The sequence below is a fragment of the Trematomus bernacchii genome, unplaced genomic scaffold (assembly GCF_902827165.1).
Source record: "Trematomus bernacchii unplaced genomic scaffold, fTreBer1.1, whole genome shotgun sequence".
Taxonomy (NCBI): domain Eukaryota; kingdom Metazoa; phylum Chordata; class Actinopteri; order Perciformes; family Nototheniidae; genus Trematomus; species Trematomus bernacchii.
The window spans coordinates 5,076,846-5,098,807 of record NW_022987608.1 but is presented as its reverse complement, the minus strand read 5'-3'; the positions used below and the strand labels follow the sequence as shown (position 1 = coordinate 5,098,807).

General features: G+C 40.5%; 1 long non-coding RNA gene across 1 annotated transcript in view; it reads left to right on the top strand.

Annotated features, from left to right (window-relative positions):
* The window catches only part of LOC117483301, a 65,363-nt gene that overhangs the window by 41,132 nt on the left and 2,269 nt on the right, over nucleotides 1–21,962 (top strand). The gene's annotated exons all lie outside the window — the stretch shown is intronic.

Here is a 21,962-nt window from a genome sequence, read left to right as displayed (position 1 = left end):
TTGTCTCAAGAAAGAAAGTGCAGAAGGAAACATCCATTGAAACTCAGTTTGCTGCTCTGTGGTGCTAGTTCAAGCCAGATACTTGGCATCTCATCTTGGGGGCAAGTTCATCAATGTGTGGGCTCAGGCTCTGAGCTGAGGAGATCCTCAGGATTAAGTGAAGGTGTGCGTGCAATATACCGGCGGGCCAGATCTAATAGTAATTAAAATTATCCTGCGGGCCGAAATTAAATCCACCAAGGACCTGATTTGGCCCCCGGGCCTTGAGTTTGACACATGTGCTCTGATGCAACCACTTCCCAGTTTAAAAAAAAAAAAGGCTTTTTAACACAAGTTCCTTAGAGAGATGTAGTCATGATTGGCAGGAACAGCCTGACGTGCTTCCTCCATTCTGACAGGTTAACATACTGTCAGACATTGTGGATGTCAAGGCCTGACTAGCACCACCAATCTGAACTCCATCCAGTCACGCTGAGAACATGCACTCGTTTTTTTTTTAAACAGAAAATAAAAGCAAGAAAACAAGGATCTTCTATCGCTGTCTTGCGGCCAGTCATTTTCCCTCAGGGCACCCGTGGGAGCCATACATTTTCACATATGGCAAACCGAGTCTGGATTTTATGGGGTGATTTGTTTTGGGATTTTCTGTGAGAAGAGAAGGAGTAAAACTTTAACTGTCCGTGGCGAGACGGAGTGGGAAAAAGAGAGAGATGTTGATCCTGTGATATTTCTGTTGTGACATAAAACGCAGGTCCTAGCTCAAAGTTTTTAATACACAGTAAGATTCAAAACTGTTATAAAAGAGAGTAACATTGGTGTGAGTTTCCTGAAACACATTTCTAAGCAGTGTTCCAGACAAACATGCCTCCAATTCTGCACACACAAGAGGGGTGGCCTATTTCAATTGAGTGTTGCACTATGAGTAAGGTTAGGTTCAGTTCAGGGCTACTGTTTGCAGAGAAAACACCATGTCCCTTAACCTTCACAGTTTTATGCAATCTTTACACTCTTGAATCCAGTTGGATAAGTAAATCTGCTGACATCTACAACTCATGCATTTAATCCTCATCATGGCTACAAATACAATAAAAAAGAGCTTTAAATAAATAACAATAACAGTCCTGGCAGTGTTTTGGAGTAGATGTTATGTCACTTTCCTTCAAATAGTAAGTGTGCCTTTTCATTTGACCTCAGTAACTCAAATTTGAATGCGCTGCCCCCTAGTGGAACACCAACAAGAGCTTTAAACACAGAAGATCTGGAGTAAACATCTTGAAAAATTACTTGTATTTCCGTATTAAAGCATAAATATACTGTAGATATATATATCATGCTTGCTGTGTCTGGAAACCAAACGTCCACTTTTAGGGACACATCTTTGTCAATCAGTAACTGCAAAATAAACATCTGACAGCAGCCATTACTTGCACAACATTTGCACACACATTGAAATCAGGCATAGATATGTGTCTATCTAATGATATGCTTGTCTGTATGAAATCATTAAGGCAATCAAAAGTTGATAAAATGCATGCAATGTCAATTTAGTGACAGAATGAGCATGAGGATAAAAAAAAAGACATTTTTACCTCTGATGTAGTATAAAGGAAAAAAGGCAATGCAACTGTCGTCGACCCAAACAGGCAATTCCACTTATTTTGATTAAAACTCTTGAGTGTCTACAGGCTATTTGATTGGCATCTGCTTGACTTTCATTTTGGTAGCTCCCAGTAAAGTTGTGCAGTGAAGATGTCTTTTTTGCAGGCCGACCCAGAAACTTACATTGAAAGGGTTCCATTGACCAGAAGCAATGGGATTTTTCCATTGGATTTTGAAATATAAATATAAGCTCTTTGGCAAACACACATTTATGATACCTACATGTTTTATTCAGCAGGATAATCTCCACATATTAACACAACTATGGTATTTCTGAAGCGTAAATGCAATCGCATTAAGTAAAAAGTTAACGTTAGGCTATAAATAGACTACGTCAAGGTCGCATAGCTGCGCTTCATTACATTACATTACATTTAGCTGACGCTTTTATCCAAAGCGACTTACAATAAGTGCATTCGACCAAGAAGATACAAACTTGAAGAAAACAGAATCATAAGTACATTAGGTTTCATAGAGCCAAAACATTTCAAGTGCTACTCAACTGGCTTTAGATAAGCCAGTCCTTTATTAGTATATAAGTGCTTTGTTAGTATACAAGTGTTTAGCTAGTATATGAGTGCTTAGTTAGTATATAAGTTCTTTTTTCATTTATTTTTTTGCTCGAAGTGGAGTCGAAAGAGATGAGTTTTCACCAATGCTAAGCTAAAGGCGGACTTGTGGTAGCGTGATGATGGTTAGTAGTTTAGATATTCACAAACTAGCACCCACTGTTTTCTAACTCATAGTTTCAGACAACATGTGAAAGTCTTTTAAGCTTGTTTTAACCACAAACATTGTTAAAAAATAAATGTTGACTTGGAGACAAAATACTCATTTCCGGGTTTAAGGGCTTGACTAACTAGACTTACATTACAAACTTAACATTATCACAATTCCATAATTTTTACAACCACCAATATAAGGCAAGGCACTAGAATATACTTCCTTGGTCCAGGGGAATCTGGAAGTAGAAAATGGAAGCATCCATTTGGGGTGATGGCGAACAATGATGTGACGTTTTTTTCATTCTAAAAAGAAGACCTTAACGAATCCTGAAGCGTGACTTTTCAAAGCCATAAATGTCAAAGCTTGCCAATACAATATGAGTCACTGGTTCGACCATCAACCCTTTCAACAACTTGCAGGTTATATTGTGGTCATTCTTTCCTACAGGGCTGTAAAAAAAACCCTTAAGGAGGTTCCTGCAGGAAAAGCTCCTATTAAGCGTGTCATTCTCCTCCAATAAAACCGCACCCTCGTCTAGGAAAATAAAGTCCCACACCTCCCGCTTCCAGACACCGCTTGTCCTTCCTTTAACTCTTTTGCTTATGTATATTTTCACATTTGAAAGATGTATGATTGTCTTTCAATGTTTTATTGACCCGTGCTCATTGTAGTTTATTTTTAAAGACAGTGAAATGTCGTACTCCCCGATTCCTTCCAACCCTCCCTCCTTCCCCTCCGCACTAAACAACCTGTAAAGCTCTGATTTATTGTTATTACAGCTGAGCTGAATCAAAGAGTGGCAGGGGCATAGACAGGAAAGGCAGTGAGGAGGGAGGGACTGACTTGGCCCCAAGGCTACGAGCTGCAGACAGTACATGGACTTTTAAATGGAGTTGGCCGATATGGCATTTTAACGTGTCTGTCGCGTCAACCTCCATTTCCTCATGGGGGCCAGTTGTCGTCTGGTAGGAAATCAAATTCATTTCAGAAAGTTCAAGGACAGAGTTGGTATGTGCTATGATAGGGATGCCTGCAGGGCTTTGGTTATGACAAAATATGAGTGATAATATAGAAAATAATAAGTTAAAGGTCCCTACTGTTTTTCATCAATATATTATAGGTCTCAGATATATACAAAACATGTCTCTGAAGGGTTTGGCTCCAAACACCAAACAGATCATTGCAGCATCCCATAATCCCGTCTGTTTCAGCCCTGTTTCAAAAGTGCTGATTCTGTGTCTGTTACTTTGGATGAAAATAAGGAGCCACTCCCCACGCCCCTCTGAGAGATATTTGGTTAAAAAGAACACAATAGCCGTGTTCACACCGGAGTACTTTTCACCGTACTTACGCGTTTAGTTCCGTTAGTACCCCTTATGTCGCGTTCACACCAAAAAGAGCACTTCATCTCGGGAACTTTTACCCCCATTTTTAGTGCCTGCTGAGAGATCGTACTTTCCTGGGGGGGAAAAGTGCCCCAGTTCTGGTTGGCTGGGCGAATTGCAAACCACGCCTCGTACAACTCTGAAATGTTTTGTAGAGCCGCCATTGTATTATCCTCGCATTAGCATTATTAGCATTAGCATTCGCCCAGCGCACAAACGCAGAGAGACTAACTTATGGCAACACAAAAGAAAACATGGGAGCGGTGGAGATGAGGAGGTGTCGGCGTTCTGGCGATTTACTCGGAAGGCTTCAGTAGAAGCTGCTGGGAGTCCCAGCAGCTTCTACTGAAGCCAGTCCCCAACTCCGGGGACTTCCGGCCGGGGACTCCGGGTAGCAGTATACGCCGTGAAGTTGTTTGCTGCCTGCCAGTAAACCCAAAGCAGAAGAAGACGAAGTGACGTCAGCGGCTCATTTGCAGAAAATCGTTATGACATCATGAAGTGGCCAAAATCTGATCAGCTCATTTTCAGACATGTTTTTATATAAATGGATCAGGACAAAAAGTGAGCCAATCTTTTTTCCTGAAGCTTTCAGAGTCTCTTTACACAGAGGGGACACATGGTTATGTATAAAATACATGAAAATGTTGATTTTGCATCATAATAGGTGACCTTTAAAAAGAAAGGGAAAATTCTAACTCTAACCCATCTCCTTTTACTAGCTCTTTAAACTGTCTTATATGATCATATTCCTACACAAAGCATGGAAAATCTGATGCGTTTTATCAGAAAATCCCAAGCACCGAAGCCAGCACCCTACATAAAATGCTTTGTGCAGCATGATCATGTTTTTCTGTAAGTTTTCGTCCAGATGGAACCCTCAGACAAGTATGACATGTCAGATGGCACAGACCTCTCCGTGCTGAAGTCACATGATTGTTGTACAAAGGCCCTGAAGAGCAGTAATTGTCCAGATGTTCCAAAGTTGTGAGCCTCTTTCAACATGATACAGCTGTATACAGCCTTGCTGATTGACTGACTAATTCACTCAACAAAAAGCTGATGGGAATATGTTTGCAATCAAAATGTATAATCTTTTCAATATGGCGAGGAACAGTTCCCATATTAGTGAGGTTTCTGGCAATTTCTGTCCGTTGATGTAAACTTTCATGAATCAAGATCAAGAAATACGTTTGGAGAGGTTTATGTTTTAGCCATTTAGCTAAGCACAACTATACCCACGCACAAATTACATCATTTCACATTTTTAATCAAGGTTTAAATAGTTTTCCTCTACATAGGTTGTCATCAAACTAAGTGGCTCTAAGAACGTTTAGATAATTTATCATTTGATTTGTCAAAAGGTTTGAGGATTACAGTCTTTCTTTGAAATCAAGAACTTGACTCTCGCCATGGTTTGCCAATGCTTGTGGTTTAGAAATCTGGATGATTGTTCTTTGTAATAAACTACAACTTGTTTAGGCCTTTTTTCTCTTTTTGTGGAAACTGCCTTAGTTCGGGTTCCATCCTTTCATTCGTTCGTTCCTCAGTTAAATTGATATTCATTGACACTACATTGTGGAAGCAATCGCCAGAGTTTTAAGTTGGTTTCAATTCATATCATTTAGAAATCTTACTTGCCATACAGAAAAACGACATTTTCTAAAATGTCTGTGAGAAAATGATTATTACAGCATGTGTGAAGTTTTTTTTCACATGTAACACTTGCACTGTGTCCCCCTCGACTTCCTGCTTCCTAATGCCCACATTTTCACACGCTGAGTTCCCACCACCTCCGTCTCCCCCCCATACTTCCACTTTTCCTCTTCTCCTTGCTACTGCCTCTGCTGCCCTATATCCACTTACTGCCTCCTTACACACCTAAATCCTTCTTCTCTAACCCCCCTCCTCCATCACTTCTCAGCAAACGCTTTCTTACATTTTCCAATCTCTTTCTCATCACTCTTCTGTCCTCCTCTCCTCTCTTTTCTCTTGTTGCTCCTGTTCTTCTTCTTGTATTTCTTTCACTGACACAATATCTACCTCTACTGTAATCTCCACGTCCAGTTCATCTTGGAGCCAGAGCTACCAGATGGCACCATGCAGAACCCGAACATCTGCGTTACTCCAATTGGGCCCAAACTGGGCTCCGAAGGATCTGCAGCTGTATAAACAGCTTGTGTGTAAAAATGCAAGCTATGCAGCCAGGCACAGGGGTCCTCACCAGGTTGCTGTGAAAAGAAATATTATTAATAAGGATAATAATTACAGCGGAAATACCTTAGCTTGGGACGTGGCCATGTGCTCGTGTGACACTGGGGCATGGGAAAGATGACAGAGCCCTCTGGGTGGTTTCAATGCAACTCTAAGAACAGGGAAATGAAAAAGACACACACACACACACACACACACACACGCACACGCACACGCACACGCACACGCACACGCACACACACACACACATAAAGGATTAGAGAGAAGGGAGATTACTTACCGAGAGCATGTTCCATCTTCTCATTCAACTCTTAACAAAAAAGTAAATAATGGAATATCCCCAAATATATATAATATATATAGTCTAAGGGAAAGCCCATTAATACATTTGTTTTGCTTTCAGAATAATGTCCCATTCATAAAGATTAAAGGTCATCATCAGGGCTTGTCAGGCGGAAACAGGGCGATAACTTTGCTGGACTAGAACATTAAGACTAGTTTGCATCCACATTTCTTACATTTCATAAAGATGTTGAAACCCAACGGCCGCTCTGAGAAGTCCCTGAAATACTATGCAACGCAATTTGCATTACAAAATCTAAACTATGGCCCTTTTTGCATTTAAAATATGCAAAAAGGTATGCATGCCCTTGTAAATCATGGTACTTCCCTGGCTTTCTAAATGCAACTATTCATGGTATTAAGGCCACCAGACACTCTGGCACGTAAAGTACCCAAAAAGTCCCTCCTGGTGAAAGTCGAAGCGCACACAAAGACCAGGATATAGTGCAACAATGGGGCAGCACACAGTTCATGAATGACTAAGCCAAGCTAGATGAGATTGGGCTAAAGTAGGATTACCTGCATGTGGACCTTTACAACTCTTATTCAGCAAGTTTCAACTAAGGCTTGACCAGTCTTTTGTCAGTGCAGTGTACATTTTGAAGGAACACAGATTTGGGCTGTTCTGTGTTTGTCTGCTGAGTGGATTACAATAGTTTATCTCACAGGGAGCCATTGGCCTATTCTCTTTTGCCTCAAACTCCAAAACAACACTCAGGCCCACTTGAGAGCACTCTGGATGAGTTTCGCCTCTGGCACGGACTCATCGGCACAAGAATCTGGCTGCTCTCCAAACACAATATTTGTCAGGGTAGCTTTGTTTCAAACCTTTACTGTTTATTACATTCTGCAGCCTTCACGTTTTGTTCAGCGATGGGGTTTCGGATACAACCTTAAGATTCCAGTGAAAAGCACTTTCATGTTTTTAATCACTCTAAAACATTTCAAAGGGTACAGAAAGTGTTTTCATCAGCCTGCACAGCTGTGCAGAGAGGGAAAAAAAGTCATTTCTACTCGTGTCATATGGTTCAAATAATTGTCCTTCAGTATTCTTTGAGATTGACATGAAGAGCTTCCACTTCGCATGTCAGCCGAGTGAAGAGGGAACGTGTAAGCAATCTGGAAGTGAGAGCAATTATGGACCACACGGAAAAAATTAACAACTCGCCATACTTGTGAAAAACACGCCAGCTGGATGGAAAAAGATCACTTGATTTCATTCAAACTTCAGATTTAGTTTCAGAAGTCCAACTTTCAAGTTAAGTCATCTGCATTCATCAAAACCAATTAAGCATTTTCGCAATTGCTTGAAAAGATGTCAAATGAATGTGTAGAATCATAAAGTGTAGAATCAAAAAGGAGACAAACTAAACCCCCTGACCGTAGCTGCTGTTTGGTAAATATTTGGCTAGTGGAAAGTAATTGGCTCCCGATCAATTAAATGCTTCACTGAATGCGTTAAAAACTTCACAGACAATGCAAACAAGCCTTTAAAGTCCACACTGTGGGTCAAGTATCAAAAGGCGGAGTGTGATAGACCCAAATGTGCCCGAAGTTTAGAGCTGTCAACTTCCTGCACCTGCAAATATTCAGCATATGGCAGAGGTCTGGACCTCCTGTGATAAGTCAGTCACAATATAGCCAAAAAAACTGTGTGTGTGTGTGTGTGTGTGTGTGTGTGTGTGTGTGTGTGTGTGTGTGTGTGTGTGTGTGTGTGTGTGTGTGTGTGTGTGTGTGTGTGTGTGTGTGTGTGTGTGTGTGTGTGTGTGAGTGTCTTTTTCATTTCCCTGTTTTTAGAGTTGCATTGAAACCACTTGACACGTCATTTCAAGAGGCTCACCACACATTTCCTAAGAAGTGTCAGCTGTTTTCTTACAGATTTCTTTATAAAATTCAGATTCATTCGTTATTAAAAGGAGATAACATCCATTGATTTATTTTTCATGTGTCCTTTGTAGTAATCTTGCCATGACTCTGATGAGCGAAACACACACCAGGACCAGATTTTTTGTCTTTTCAGCAAGAACATCAAACTGCTTTGAAGATCAAAGTGACGTGTGCGCCTTTGCATCTGAGCGTGTGTGCCCTCACATTTCTTCATTTTGCTGCCAGCTTCTTCCTCTTAGCTGCAGCCTGTGTGCTCCGATGGCAGGCAGCCACGGCTCAGGTTCTCCATCATAAAGCAGCGGAAACCCCTTCTGTCCATTGTTTGAAAGCTCTGCCGATGGCACGGCGACCGCAGCCCTCAGCGGTGCAGATTTGAAAATGTTCTGTGTAACGTTAATAGAAAACGAGTGCCGAGGTCTCCCTCGAATGACTTTCCAGCACATTAGTGCCAGGAAGCCGTTCATTTTAATGTCAGTGCTGTATTAGCTGCTGCTATATTGTGTTTTGACTGTAACTATCCCAGCATTTACTCTAAATATACACACAGCATTCTTCTTCTGTCGAGCGTAACTTTAAGGCATAGTTAAGTAATTACTGGAGATTTTAAAATAAACACATCCGGTGCACAGACTCGGTTTTGTTAACAGCACGGCCGTTACCGCCCTTTCATGGTGTACATCCAGCGCTGTATAACACTTGAGTGGAACATGACACATGAGCTCTTTCCAGAATGAGGTGGAGTGCTGCTCAGGGCTTCTGTCCTGCATCTCAGCGCCACGGTATCCTTCATATTTGACTCCGTCTCAGTTTAAAGGACCTTTTTTAGGCCCTGGTGTCCCGGTTACTCAAGCAGGTTGGCATGTATGGTATGTGACCGCAGTGCTATGTGAGATTTAAATCTGGCCCATGTCATGCCCCTTCATTTTCTTCTCTTCCTGTGTTGCTTTGGTGCAGAAATACATTAATGAAAATACTTCAGGAAATGATCAGCAGACATGACTATCAATCAAACAGAAAAACAGAAGTGAGGCATGCTGCATTGGGTCATACTCTAGTCCAGCGTTTCTCAAAGTGTGGGGCGCGCCCCACTGGTGGGAGAGCCAGCGGCCCACCTTTGCCAGAGCCAGCGGCCCACCTATGCCAGAGCCAGCGGCTCACCGAAGGCAGCAGCCCACCAACGGCAGCGGCCCACCGGGAAAAGTCCCGAATCTCCCGATGGCCAATCCGAGCCTGCTCACACACACGCAACTGAAACCAAAATCATTTACAGACATATGTAAAAATCTCTCATACACACATGTGAAATGCTCACACACACACACACACACACACACACACACACACACACACACACACACACACACACACACACACACACACACACACACACACACACACACACACACACTCTCTCAAACCATCTTACTACTATGATGGTTTGCTAAGTTGTATAACAAATGTGTTTGCATCCACATTTCTTACATTTCATAAAGATGTTGAATCCCAACGGCCGCTCTGAGAAGTCCCTGAAATACTATGCAACGCAATTTGCATTACAAAATCTAAACTATGGCCCTTTTTGCATTTAAAATATGCAAAAAGGTATGCATGCCCTTGTAAACCATGGTACTTCCCTGGCTTTCTAAATGCAACTATTCATGGTATTAAGGCCACCAGACACTCTGGCACGTAAAGTAAAACAGCGTTGGGAAGAAAAGCAATGTGGAGCGTCTCACCACTTCATAAGCAGTTTAACCGTGACACTTTTCGAAATCCCGTTTGTGTCCCCCCACTTTACAAATAGGCCTATGTTTATTTTTATTTTTTAACGCAAGCCGTCATCACCACGGAGGAGCACACCTTTATCTATTTCATATAGCCTAGTTGTAAAAAATAAAGTAAGAAATCATTCCAATGTGTACTATAGGACAGTAAAAAAAAAAAACAGTTTAAAAGGGGAGTGATTAGTCAAATATTCATAAATAAAAAGAAAGAATGCTAACTAGGTAACATAAGATAAGAATAAACAAGTTTAAATGATTTGTTATTGGTGGTGATCATATTCTAAAGATGTTTGGATTATTGAAAAGTATACAGCTCCCTTTCATCTGAGTGTTGAGAGCTGTATCCATACATTCATTCTGTGCTCAAAGTGCTCCAGATTGATGCATTTCACTTCAACATTTAAAAAAAAATCTTCCCAGGGTTGCATGCCCCCGGACCCCCCTAGAGGACGTGAGGACCCCCCCCAAATAAAGCAGGTTAAAATAATTAAATTGAATACATTTTATTTTAGTAAACACTGAAAACAGGTCCCACAGACCCAAACAGCACACAAAGCTTAAAGGTAAGCATATAATAATGTTAAAATGTGCTAAATATATACACTGCAAAAAAACAAAAAAAATTGAGTAAAAGTAGCTCACGACTTGTTTTATTTTTTGAAAGTAGCTCTCATCCTAAAAAAGGTTGGAGACCCCTGGTATAGAACGATACATTTGACAATTTTAAGCTTGGCCTACCATTTTATTGGAGCGATGAGGAACAGGTGGGGCTTGAAAAGGCCCACCTGTTCAAAGTGGGGAATGACAGGAAAGGTTTGAGAACCACTGCTCTAGTCGTAATGGAGTTCTCATTTGAAACAGAATCAACCAGTGTCTTTGTACACAAGCAGTCATTTTATCTTTTTAAGGATAGAGTAAATCCATTATTTTGGGTCAAAGTGTCAAATCTTTAAACATGACTGAGAGTTTACAGGCATGCTAGTGACTTTGTGAGGCGAAATGTTGAGTAAAATGTCAGTTTTTGTCCTATTGCACAAATGCTTTCACGATTGGCCGTCGCAGGAAAAAAAATGAAAATATTCATGGGTAGACAGAAATGGCAGCAAATTAAAAGATTATTTATGGCTCGCAGATTTAATGTAACATTACTCATATTAATACATTAAAACAAACACAAATGTACATTGTTTTTCTCTTGGTTTCATATCTTATATAGTAATGTACAGTATTTTATTGTTTCATATTTTATCGTAATGTATCTTGTACGTAACGTCACGTAATGGTTTTCAACTAGAGAATGGAGTTTCCTGCACCTAATTGCATGACAGTAATGGATGGAAACATCTTAAAATTCAGTTAAAATTTGCGAGACATTTATAATTTTTTTAATATGATCAGGTTAATCCTCTTGTGTATTGTGTTAGCTTGCTTGCATTAACCTATTAGCTTAATGTAAAGTGAATGTTAAGGGTTTGACCTGATGATGGTGCTCAAATTAAATGAAGCAGAGACAAAAATGACAGGCTTCCAGCTACAGAGGGTTTCATTGCTTTAAGGATGTAGATTAGTTTCGCCATTAAAAAGAGGGATTTCCAAGGTTTATTGGTGTCTGTTAAAGCCATTGTTTCCTCAGTCGTCTGTGAATTCACTGTCTTGGTATTCAACCTGGCATCCACTACACTCAGCTTTCATCGAGGCCAATCCCCCCAGTCTGGCACCGGTCGAAGGTATTACAGTAACATCCTGTCCTCTCCTCACAAAGAATGCTTGTTTTGGCATACATTTGGATGTGCTCTCCATTAGAGGCTTTAACACTCTCGGCCATTGTATTATCGGCTCTCATTAATGACTGTCAGGACGCGGGAGGAAGGTCTCTCTGCCAGACATAGAGCTGGATACTTGACACTGCTGCTAATCTTCGCCTGCTTGAAATACCAAGAAGGTGAACAGAGGTACAGACAGAGAGAGAGAACGAGTGTTGAAATGATGATGATTAATGGCGGTGAAGTGGTTTCAGGGCATCTTGTAGAGCGGTGAAACAGAGCCTGAGTAATCACGTGTAAGAGTGATTTCTGTATGCTTTACATCTCATACATTTCTTTCCATCCTTAACAAATTGTGGGTTTTTTTCAGGGTCTTTCTTTTTCTCCGTACCAACAATTGGGGAAATAAGCTTTTTTTTTTTGAGTGGTTAGAGTTAGGGTTAGGGTTAGGGTTGGGGTATCACTCTTCTCATTCTCTTCTTACGCTCAGCAAGAAAACGTATGTCCCAAAACGTTTGGAAAAACATCAAAATGTTAATGTTAAAAATATTAAACTTGCACTTTGTGGTAAAATATGTTTAAAGGTATCTTGGAAAAAGCTAGTATTTTCTTTGAAACCTAATACACTAGCTACTACAAATGGGTTAGTGTTTCCCATCCTAGGGCTCAGGACCACCCATGGGGTCATATGATAAATCAGAGGGGTCAGGAAGATTAACTGAATACTTTAAGAAGGAACACATATGTTTATCCAACATTGTGCATTGTTTAACTCTCTAGAATTTAAAAAGTAAAACTTGGAGAAGTGAAAATCAATCTTAAGTAGACCTGCACAAATTCTTTGTTTTTTTTTATATATATCTGTTGTAATTTATTGTCTTTTATTGTGATTGTAGTACTGTGTTTTTATTACATGTACAGCACTTTGGCTCGACCAAAAATCGCTTTTAAATGTGCTTTATAAATAAAACTTGATTTGATTTGATTTGTTAACACAACTGTAAAGATGGGAACCGCTGAGTTAGATGTCTTCAACAGAACATTGTATAAGTTAATAGCTGTTAAACTTTGTATAAAATTACCCGAGAAGTGATGAAGCATCTGGATTTAAAGACTCATGTGAGAACTGGACCCCCCGGTCATTTCCTCTCAAACACCTGCGTTTAAAATCTGTTCTTGATAGAGTCAGGATAATTTGACCAGTCGACCAGATCCTGTGTATCTGCAAAATGTGAGAGGTGGAGCGCGCCATTAGCTTGGAAACAGAGTGGTTGGGAGGGCGCGTGGGGTCAGCACAGCGCTAATTCTGATGCTAATAGCCTGCAGCTCCGTATGGCACATTCTAGCACAGGTTCCTTTTTATTGGGTAAAGCTTTGGTTTCCTGTGTAACACTACACAAGCTCATGCATTACCTACAATTCAATGTGAAGCTTCTAGCTTTGAGACAAACTAGCCTGGCAGATGATAGTGATTGGAGGCATTATTGCGATTCATTCTACAAGTTCTGTTTTCTGTTGCCTTTATAATGAGCTGGTCCCGGGCCCAAACCCTCGGGAGCAACTTAATCACAGTTTAATGAGCTGTATCAGGACCAGCGCCGAGAGCGGAGGGATTTAGAAAGTTCCTGACGAGGCAACAGGCCCCCGAGGAACCCGTTACCCCGAATGCTCCCATAACCCAACATCTGGGTCCAATGTCAATAAAACACCATTTGTTTGACCGTTATTTACGCCTTTGTTGGGATTGGCCAATCCAGTTCATTTTATATCACCAAATTGGATCCAAATAATGAACGGCTGAAGTGTTAAATTGCTTCAGTTTTCTTCTGATGCGGGTCTCCAACAGCAGTACCACCGATGGTGTGTGAAGGTTACCCGGGACAAACAGCATTATATTTAAATTCGATTACTTTGGCATTTTGATTTGAACATAATTTGTCATTATTAAATTAAAGTTTATTTGTTTTTTCTTACCCCGTTGTTTTCTTTTCATTAAAATGCAACTTTTCCCATGTAGAGACTGCAAACTTCTTTTGAAAACAAAAACATAATATTAGGTTGGGGAAAAATACAACTGACTTGCGATTTCTTGGATTATTTACATATTGTCATCGACCAGATTTGTGGTGTCGATGCAATAAAGCTTACAAAGTAGTGTATACAAAAAACTCACATAGAAATTTAACAGAATCTTTAGCGTTAAAGAAAAGTCAATTCTGTGTTAAAATCTACAACTTTTAACATGTCTGACAAAGCCATGAAATCTTAGAGTAAAGGTCAATTTTGTACCCCCAATTTATAACACATAATGCTGCAGTGGATGATTTTGGGCACTTGATGTTCCTGGAAGTACAGTAACTTTTTTGTCACATCAAGTAGACCAGGAACTACTTTATTGTAATGCCACACACAGCAATGCAAATAACACTCAGCTTACTTTTAAGGCTAACACAGTGGGCCTTAACTTGTGCTACTGTCTCTCCCGCACACACACGTCTGAAATGTCACGGTCTCCACAGCCAGGTCAGGATGTATTCTGGTTCCCTGAAAGTGGAAACTGACTGGAAGTAGACCCTTCCCCGGAGGCAGCTCTCTGAGCCACCGACAGCCAAGAAGTATAAAAGGACAGACTCTGTGTTTGTACAAGTGTTCCACAAAGAACCAGACCCAGACATATTTCTGAATGAGCCGAAGTGACGGACGATTTTTGGGAAACAACTTCTTTCCACTCTGAAGGGCAGATTCCAGTGTCTTCAGACGCCTGCCTCACATCTCAGGAATCCATCTGCAGGAGCTACTGTTCTACACCTGTGGCCTTGCATACTTTCCTAGAGTCCTTTTGGATGTTTATGCATAGTGACTTAATCCCTAATGGACATCTATGATGATGGCATTCATGGCTGCGATTACATTTTTGATGCAACCAATGAAACAACTAGACCACCCGCTCCCAGGTTTATTTGACAGTGCGACACCTAATTGATTATAAAAGCAGACGAAATGTAAACTGCATTTTTTGTATCTCGGATCTGTTGTTGCTCTCTCTTCACGTCTTTGGGTTTGGAAGGGAGAAGACAGAAAGCTTTGATCAATCGGCTCCACCACACTGCGGATCTATACTAATTGATAACATGTGTATAAGGAGGAAACTTGATACTGAGTGTACGGCCCAAACACAGGCCACCTGCTGCGGTTTTTTGGAGAGAGTTTATCTCCCACCACAGTCAGGGCCTTTCTGATACAGACAGTTCAAATGAGGACACCCTGGCCAAAGTCCACAAGTCAATCAATCGACTTGTTCAATCCAAAGTCTGAAGGTTTGGCTATAGTAGACATGTAGGTTTGTGTAAACAGAAAATGGTCCTACAGTAAATGCACTTAATTTATTTTGAAGGGGAAAATACTTTATGGAAAGTTTTGTAATCATGGTTTTTAATATAAAGATATTCCAATAGGTGTTCTGTCCGTGGAGTTTTTGTTGTGTGCTGTTGGCAAGACACACTTTTACATTCTTCTGGATAATGGACACTCCTTTTGGGCAGCCAAATTGACCCATATGTCATTTGGGGGATTTCATTAAATGTCTCTAGGCTGTAGTCATTAACTGTCTTCGGTTAGCTCTTTAGCCAAACATGAGCTTATGAGCTAAATGCAATTACCCTGTCCTCTCCTTTACAACATTTTCTCTTTTCAACAGTTTGTACATATCTGCTCCTAGTGCAGTGGAACATTCTTGGGAGAATTAGCTTAAAAAACCTCTGTCTCGCAGACTCCCGCTGCCGTAAAGAGAGACAGGCCCGAGGCGGCTGCCAGCTACCACACACACACACAACTGTGCTTGTCACTCCCGGGACAGCACAGTCAGTGGCTTGGACAGTACACAGATAAGATAACACACAGCCCAGCCACTTCCCCTTTTCCCACATTTATCAAAACGAGGTCCAGCTACCGCATGTGAACTGTGCATACAGAACAGTATGTCTACCGTGGTGTCTGTCATCAGCCATCTGAACACTGAAACATGTGACATGTTGCAACCCCTATAGCGTCAGAGCACACAAATAAACTCTGGAGGGTTTCCATGCTGCTTTAGGTGATCTGAGACTGTGGTTTGCACAGCTACCCTGACAAAGAGCCACGTTGTAGCAAGAATAGTGAATATAACCTTTCAAACCTTTCAAACCCTTTGTCTGGTCTGACACACTATAAGTACAGTATGCAGACTGCATTGAAACACACATCCAGATTCATATTCTTTATAAAAAATTACATTTTCAGAGCATATTTTTGTGTTCGAAAGATGTTTTAATGCAGGAATTAAACCAAACGAACTGTCTTCACGTGGCATTTATTCTGGTGATCTGAGTATGTCAAAGTCTTATTGATACATGTGAGGTCACCTAGAGGAGAGTATAACTTTTTAATATATAAAAAAGGTTGTGTACCACATGGGCTTACCAGTTTTCAGGTATTTTTCCAATTATTGAGATTTTAGCATACTATCACTGACCTGTTAAACAATTCAACATAATTTATATTGCTTTTAAGGAATATATGAATATGGGCAAAATCGCTCTTCTCACATACTCTGAATGGCCCATAAAATACCAAAAGAAAAGCAAGATATATAATGTTTGTCCAGTGTGTATTTGTGTGATGACGCACGTGATATATATAACTGGTTTTAGCATCTGATGAGTAGATGGGACCAGGTAATTTATAAAAAACCGCACTCAAACGCACGCACACGCACACGCACACGCACACGCACACGCACACGCACACACACACACACACACACACACACACACACACACACACACACACACACACACACACACACATACAAACACACTCTCACACTCACACACCTCCTTTTTATTACTGAACACTCCAATGTATTTGCCAGGTGTGTGAGATCTCTTTGCCAAACTTTTACAGTTCCTCCTTCTCTCTTTTCTGAACTTGTCAAATCGGCTAAAGTGAATACATGTCGCATATATTTCAGTCTTTCATTTTTATATTAATGGATTTTCAGTATTTAAGGCATCGGTCTGATTCACATCACTGTGGGCTAGTAAAAAAAAAGGTTTTTGTCCTACAATAACTGATTGAACACAATCCACGATTCCCTATAACCTTTTCCAGAACTTTCCAGACTGTGAGGAGTAGCTGAAGTGGAAAATGAGGAGAACCAAAATAAAGATTTTTTTTATAAACCTAGCATGTCAATGTAAGTGGAGAGCAGCAGGAGCCAACGTATTACAGTAAAGATACAACATTTGGAGCATAGCAATATACTGCTTATCTTCAGAGAGTTGATAGTATCTTGGCAGGACGTTCCAGGACCCTGTGGAAAGTTTCAAGGTTGTTTGAACAAAATGTGCAGTGTTACTTGTCCAAAATACAAGTCAAATACAGATGAATTGCAGCCTTTTTCAGAACATTATCACCTAAAATCACAGGTAGAGCAGATATGAGGCATACAGAGAAGCAACATAAGTGAATAATACCAAATCCCACACCTGAGTGGAGGTGTATATCATCCTGGACACACACAGTGACAGTGGCTTAAAGCACTCTTGTGACAGCTCTAGAGAAAAATAAACACCATCACCATGAGATAAGCATTTATAATCCCCGAGAATATATGCACGGGGTGATGAATGGTTGAGTGACAGCTTAAAGACAGAGCCTATTTGTATGGGCGTACTTCCTAGTGGCAACATTACTCACAGGCAGCGCGTACAGTTGTCAGGCATTTTTTCTCTCTCTGCAAATAGCACCACTCTCTCAACACGCTCGGTGTGCTCTGCATGCCTGCACATTAGTGCTGTTTCTTAAAAACGCCCAGTAGATGAAATTATAGTCAAGATAATCCTTGATTTCTTATGCATACACACACAAAAGCCATACAAATCTTAAACATGAGCCAAATGTTAATGTAGAAACCACACGTTGCTGTATAATCTCCCCTTTTAAAGCGAGCAGTAATTGTCAGTCAAGCTGTTTTATGTCACGCTTGCAACCATATAACTACATATGTGTCGAAGTGAGCAGCTCTGCAGGTATGAGTGGATCACGTTTCATCTCAAATCTTCTAGCAGATGTTACCTCCACAAGAAAATATATCATGATTGCAGTATGGACTGTGATTGGCACACTATTTGGAGCACACACAAAATAACTTGCATGTTTTCAGGCATGCAAATATGAATGCATGTTCAAGCCACAGTGGTTTGGCATGGATCTAAGGATAGCAATTCCTATCACTTTGGTTATTGGCCATTCAAATATTCGCAAAACATAAGTAAAACATTTTCTTGTGCAGGAAAGATAATTCACAGAGACAGTTTACCGTAACTTGCAACAAAGCGACATATTTTGACATCAATGTACATGTAGAAAAGATTTCACCATCTGATTGTATTGATTATTTTAAGTACTCCAACTTTGAATGACTGTCCATTGTCCTTTACTTAGATTTTAAATAAAGTGCACTTAGTAGGGTCTGATTTTAGACTGACGGTTGCACATTTTCCAATTAAATCCTTAAAAACAGACGTCTGAATGGACATGCTTGCCGCATTGTGCTTGAGTCTGAATAGGACGACATATCGGAGTTCCAGAAGGACACACACACAGTCACTCCACACATTTAAACCACATGAAGAGAGATGAGTCGACGCACTGACACTTATAGACCAGACCACCCTGCAACTGCTCTAACAAAGAATCCCAATATTAGTGTGTGTGTGTCTGTGTGTCTGTGTGTCCAGGCCCCAGACAGATTCCTCTCCACGCTCAACGCAGACAGAAATAGTCAGACGATGTAAGGTGAGATAAGAACATGTAAAGAAATGAGGGGTATGACCCTTTAAAAGGTATTTTTGAGCTGAGTAAGCAAGAAACAGAGAGACGGATATCAACCCATGTCATCAGATGCCATGACTAATGGTGGTGTAATAGTGGTGTGGATATACTTGGACACAAAGAGCAGACCACATGCAGACAGGCCTGACTGATGCACCCTCTGGCCTGGAAATCTATGTGTGTGGCCTTAGCTCCCACCGCCCCTACCAACACACATCCAATTTCCTTTTCTTTTTTTAAACCCTTTTGTCTGAGCCCTCTCACTCAGTTTTCTTTTTAAAAATATATAAATTAAGGCTTAAAGGACTAGAGACAGAGAAAACTGACAACCCAACAATGGTTTGGCTCTCCTCAAACTACTTTACAAGTCCAGCTCCCTTCCTCTGCTCTCCCTCCCTCCACTTACTCCTCCCTCTCTGCTAGCTTCTGGCCTGTGTCCACAGTTTTAAAGCTTTACTGTAACATGGCGTAGCAGCACGGAAATGGAAATCCTGCACTTCTAAAAAAATGCTTTCCTCTCCGTTTTCCTCTGCACCACTTCTTTGCCGTGAAATTCACCTCTCCTGCCGTGCTCCTCTCCCACCCGCCTTCTCCTGCCTTGCTGTTCTGTTCTCCATATGCTTTGATGGCTCCTCATCTGAAAGGGGGAAATGATTCAGTCCGCTGGCATGCATGGCAGAGCTGCAGCTGGACACTGCACCTGCAGCTCCGAAAAACAAGCTGACGAGTGCATGTTCCTTTCAATGCATGTGTGTGTGTGTGCATTCATTTTAGCGTGTGCACAGGCAAGGATTTTTCTCAAACTCTTTTTGGCACCCTTCCTCTCTGTTTCCCGCCTTTTTTACTCCTACATTTTTCTCCTTTGTTATTCCCACACTTCTGCTCCACGCACTGTCAGGCAAATTTAATTTACAACTACCAAAAATGTTGGTACCTTTGTGTTGTGATGTCAAAAATGCCAGAGGCCCACTAGCACAATTTGTACAAGACTGCACCCTGGGAGTTAGTGACACGACCTCAAGCTATTTAGATAATTCACCCTGCCAAAACAGCCTATTTGATTGAGGGTTGTGTGAGAGAAGGTATATAAAAAAATGAAATAAATTACGGAAAATGACATTTCACTTCTCATTTAGATTTATGGCAAGTGATGCTTAGTTGCCGCACCTCCATAAATTACGCCATAAATCATGTAATTAGCAGAGGCATCCTCCAGAGAGCTACTAAATGCTAATTTGTAAGCCTTGAAATTAGGTAAATAAATCATATCATAATTGAATTGGTGGTTGGATTTAAAGGACCATGATGATTGTATGATTTATTTTCTGCTGGGAATAAAGGGCATGTGTATTTTTGGACTGCTGAGTCTTGCAGCAGGTTCTCTCTTGCAGGTAGATGCTTTTAATAACCAGCATAATGTGGTATCACAGTGTAGCAGCTCTATCCCACTATTGTTGTTTCTAAGTGGCAGATAAGGGGGCTCTCTCTGTCTCAAAATGCATGACATTTGGGTTTGCAGTGTTGAGAGATATTCCACTGGGAGGTTTGCTGTGGAAATACCCCAGCGCAGGATGTAACGCTTTGGGGGTCAACCCTTGCTGGCTGGAATTAATGGAAACTATAATTACCTCCGCACTAACGAGCCAGTTGTCGTGAGCCGCGGCCAGGTGTTTAACAGGAAACAGTATGTGACAATTTGGATTTGGTGTTCACCAATCTGCACACATACACAAACACACAGCAAGAACCTGAGTGAGGGAGCAAACATTTGGGCAGCCATCGGTGCTCCTCTCTCACCACATCCATCCATCTTCCTGAGACGCCTCCTGTCCCAACGCACCGCAGCTTTCCCACCTTAGGAGCCAGATAGGAAGCTGCGGTAGGATCCTTTTACATTTGTTGCTCTGTGACAGCTTTACTGAATGTGTGTTTTAGAAACAATAGTTCCCCAACATTTTTTTTGACTGATGTATCCCTACAGCCATGTCAGATGAACTCAACTCGACCGATTGATTGACGCCAAACACAATGTTCCAAATTTGATCAAATCAATCATTTTGAGCTTGATGTTATTTAACTGTATTTATTTAACTGTTGGGTGTTTAACACTGGATAGTGTCCCAACACAATTAACCTGTTAATGTTTGGATGTCTCAATATATTACCTTTAGCTAATTCAACTGTCAATTACATTTATTATCTACTACTTTAATAATTTATTAGTTTTTAGCTAACTATCGTTATTAATTTATATAATTATCCAATACTTTTAGACAACCACTTTTTTATTTTTGCATTACCTTTTGCTATCTATTTCAAACATTACTTACAACACAACAATCTATTTAACAATATTCCAACTATTTAGCCATTTGTATCTATCCATTACGTTTAACTAATGTTTATTTTAGTCAGAACCGCTTTACAAACTCTTACCATTTGTCCATTAGTAAGACCTATTTATTTGAATCAAATATCTATTACTACTACCACTACTTTTAGCTAACCACTTCATCCATTTAGCCACTACTTTAGCTCACTATTTCATCCATTTAGCCACTACTTTTAGCTAACCACTTCATCCATTTAGCCACTACTTTAGCTCACTATTTCATCCATTTAGCCACTACTTTTAGCTAACATATTTCAACCATTTAGCCCGTACTTTTAGCTAACCACTTCATCCATTTAGCCACTACTTTAGCTCACTATTTCAACCATTTAGCCCGTACTTTTAGCTGACCACTTCATCCATTTAGCCACTACTTTAGCTCACTATTTCAACCATTTAGCCACTACTTTTAGCAAACTATTTCCACCATTTAGCCACTACTTTTAGCTAACATATTTCAACCATTTAGCCCGTACTTTTAGCTAACCACTTCATCCATTTAGCCACTACTTTAGCTCACTATTTCATCCATTTAGCCACTACTTTTAGCTAACCACTTCATCCATTTAGCCACTACTTTAGCTCACTATTTCATCCATTTAGCCACTACTTTTAGCTAACCACTTCATCCATTTAGCCACTACTTTTAGCTAACCACTTCATCCATTTAGCCACTACTTTAGCTCACTATTTCATCCATTTAGCCACTACTTTTAGCTAACCACTTCATCCATTTAGCCACTACTTTTAGCTAACCACCTCATCCATTTAGCCACTACTTTAGCTCACTATTTCAACCATTTAGCCACTACTTTTAGCAAACTATTTCCACCATTTAGCCAATACTTTGAGCTAACTATTTCAACCATTCAGCTGACAGCTACTACTTTTAGCTAACTATTTTATCCAAATCTATTTATCCATTACTGTTACTGCT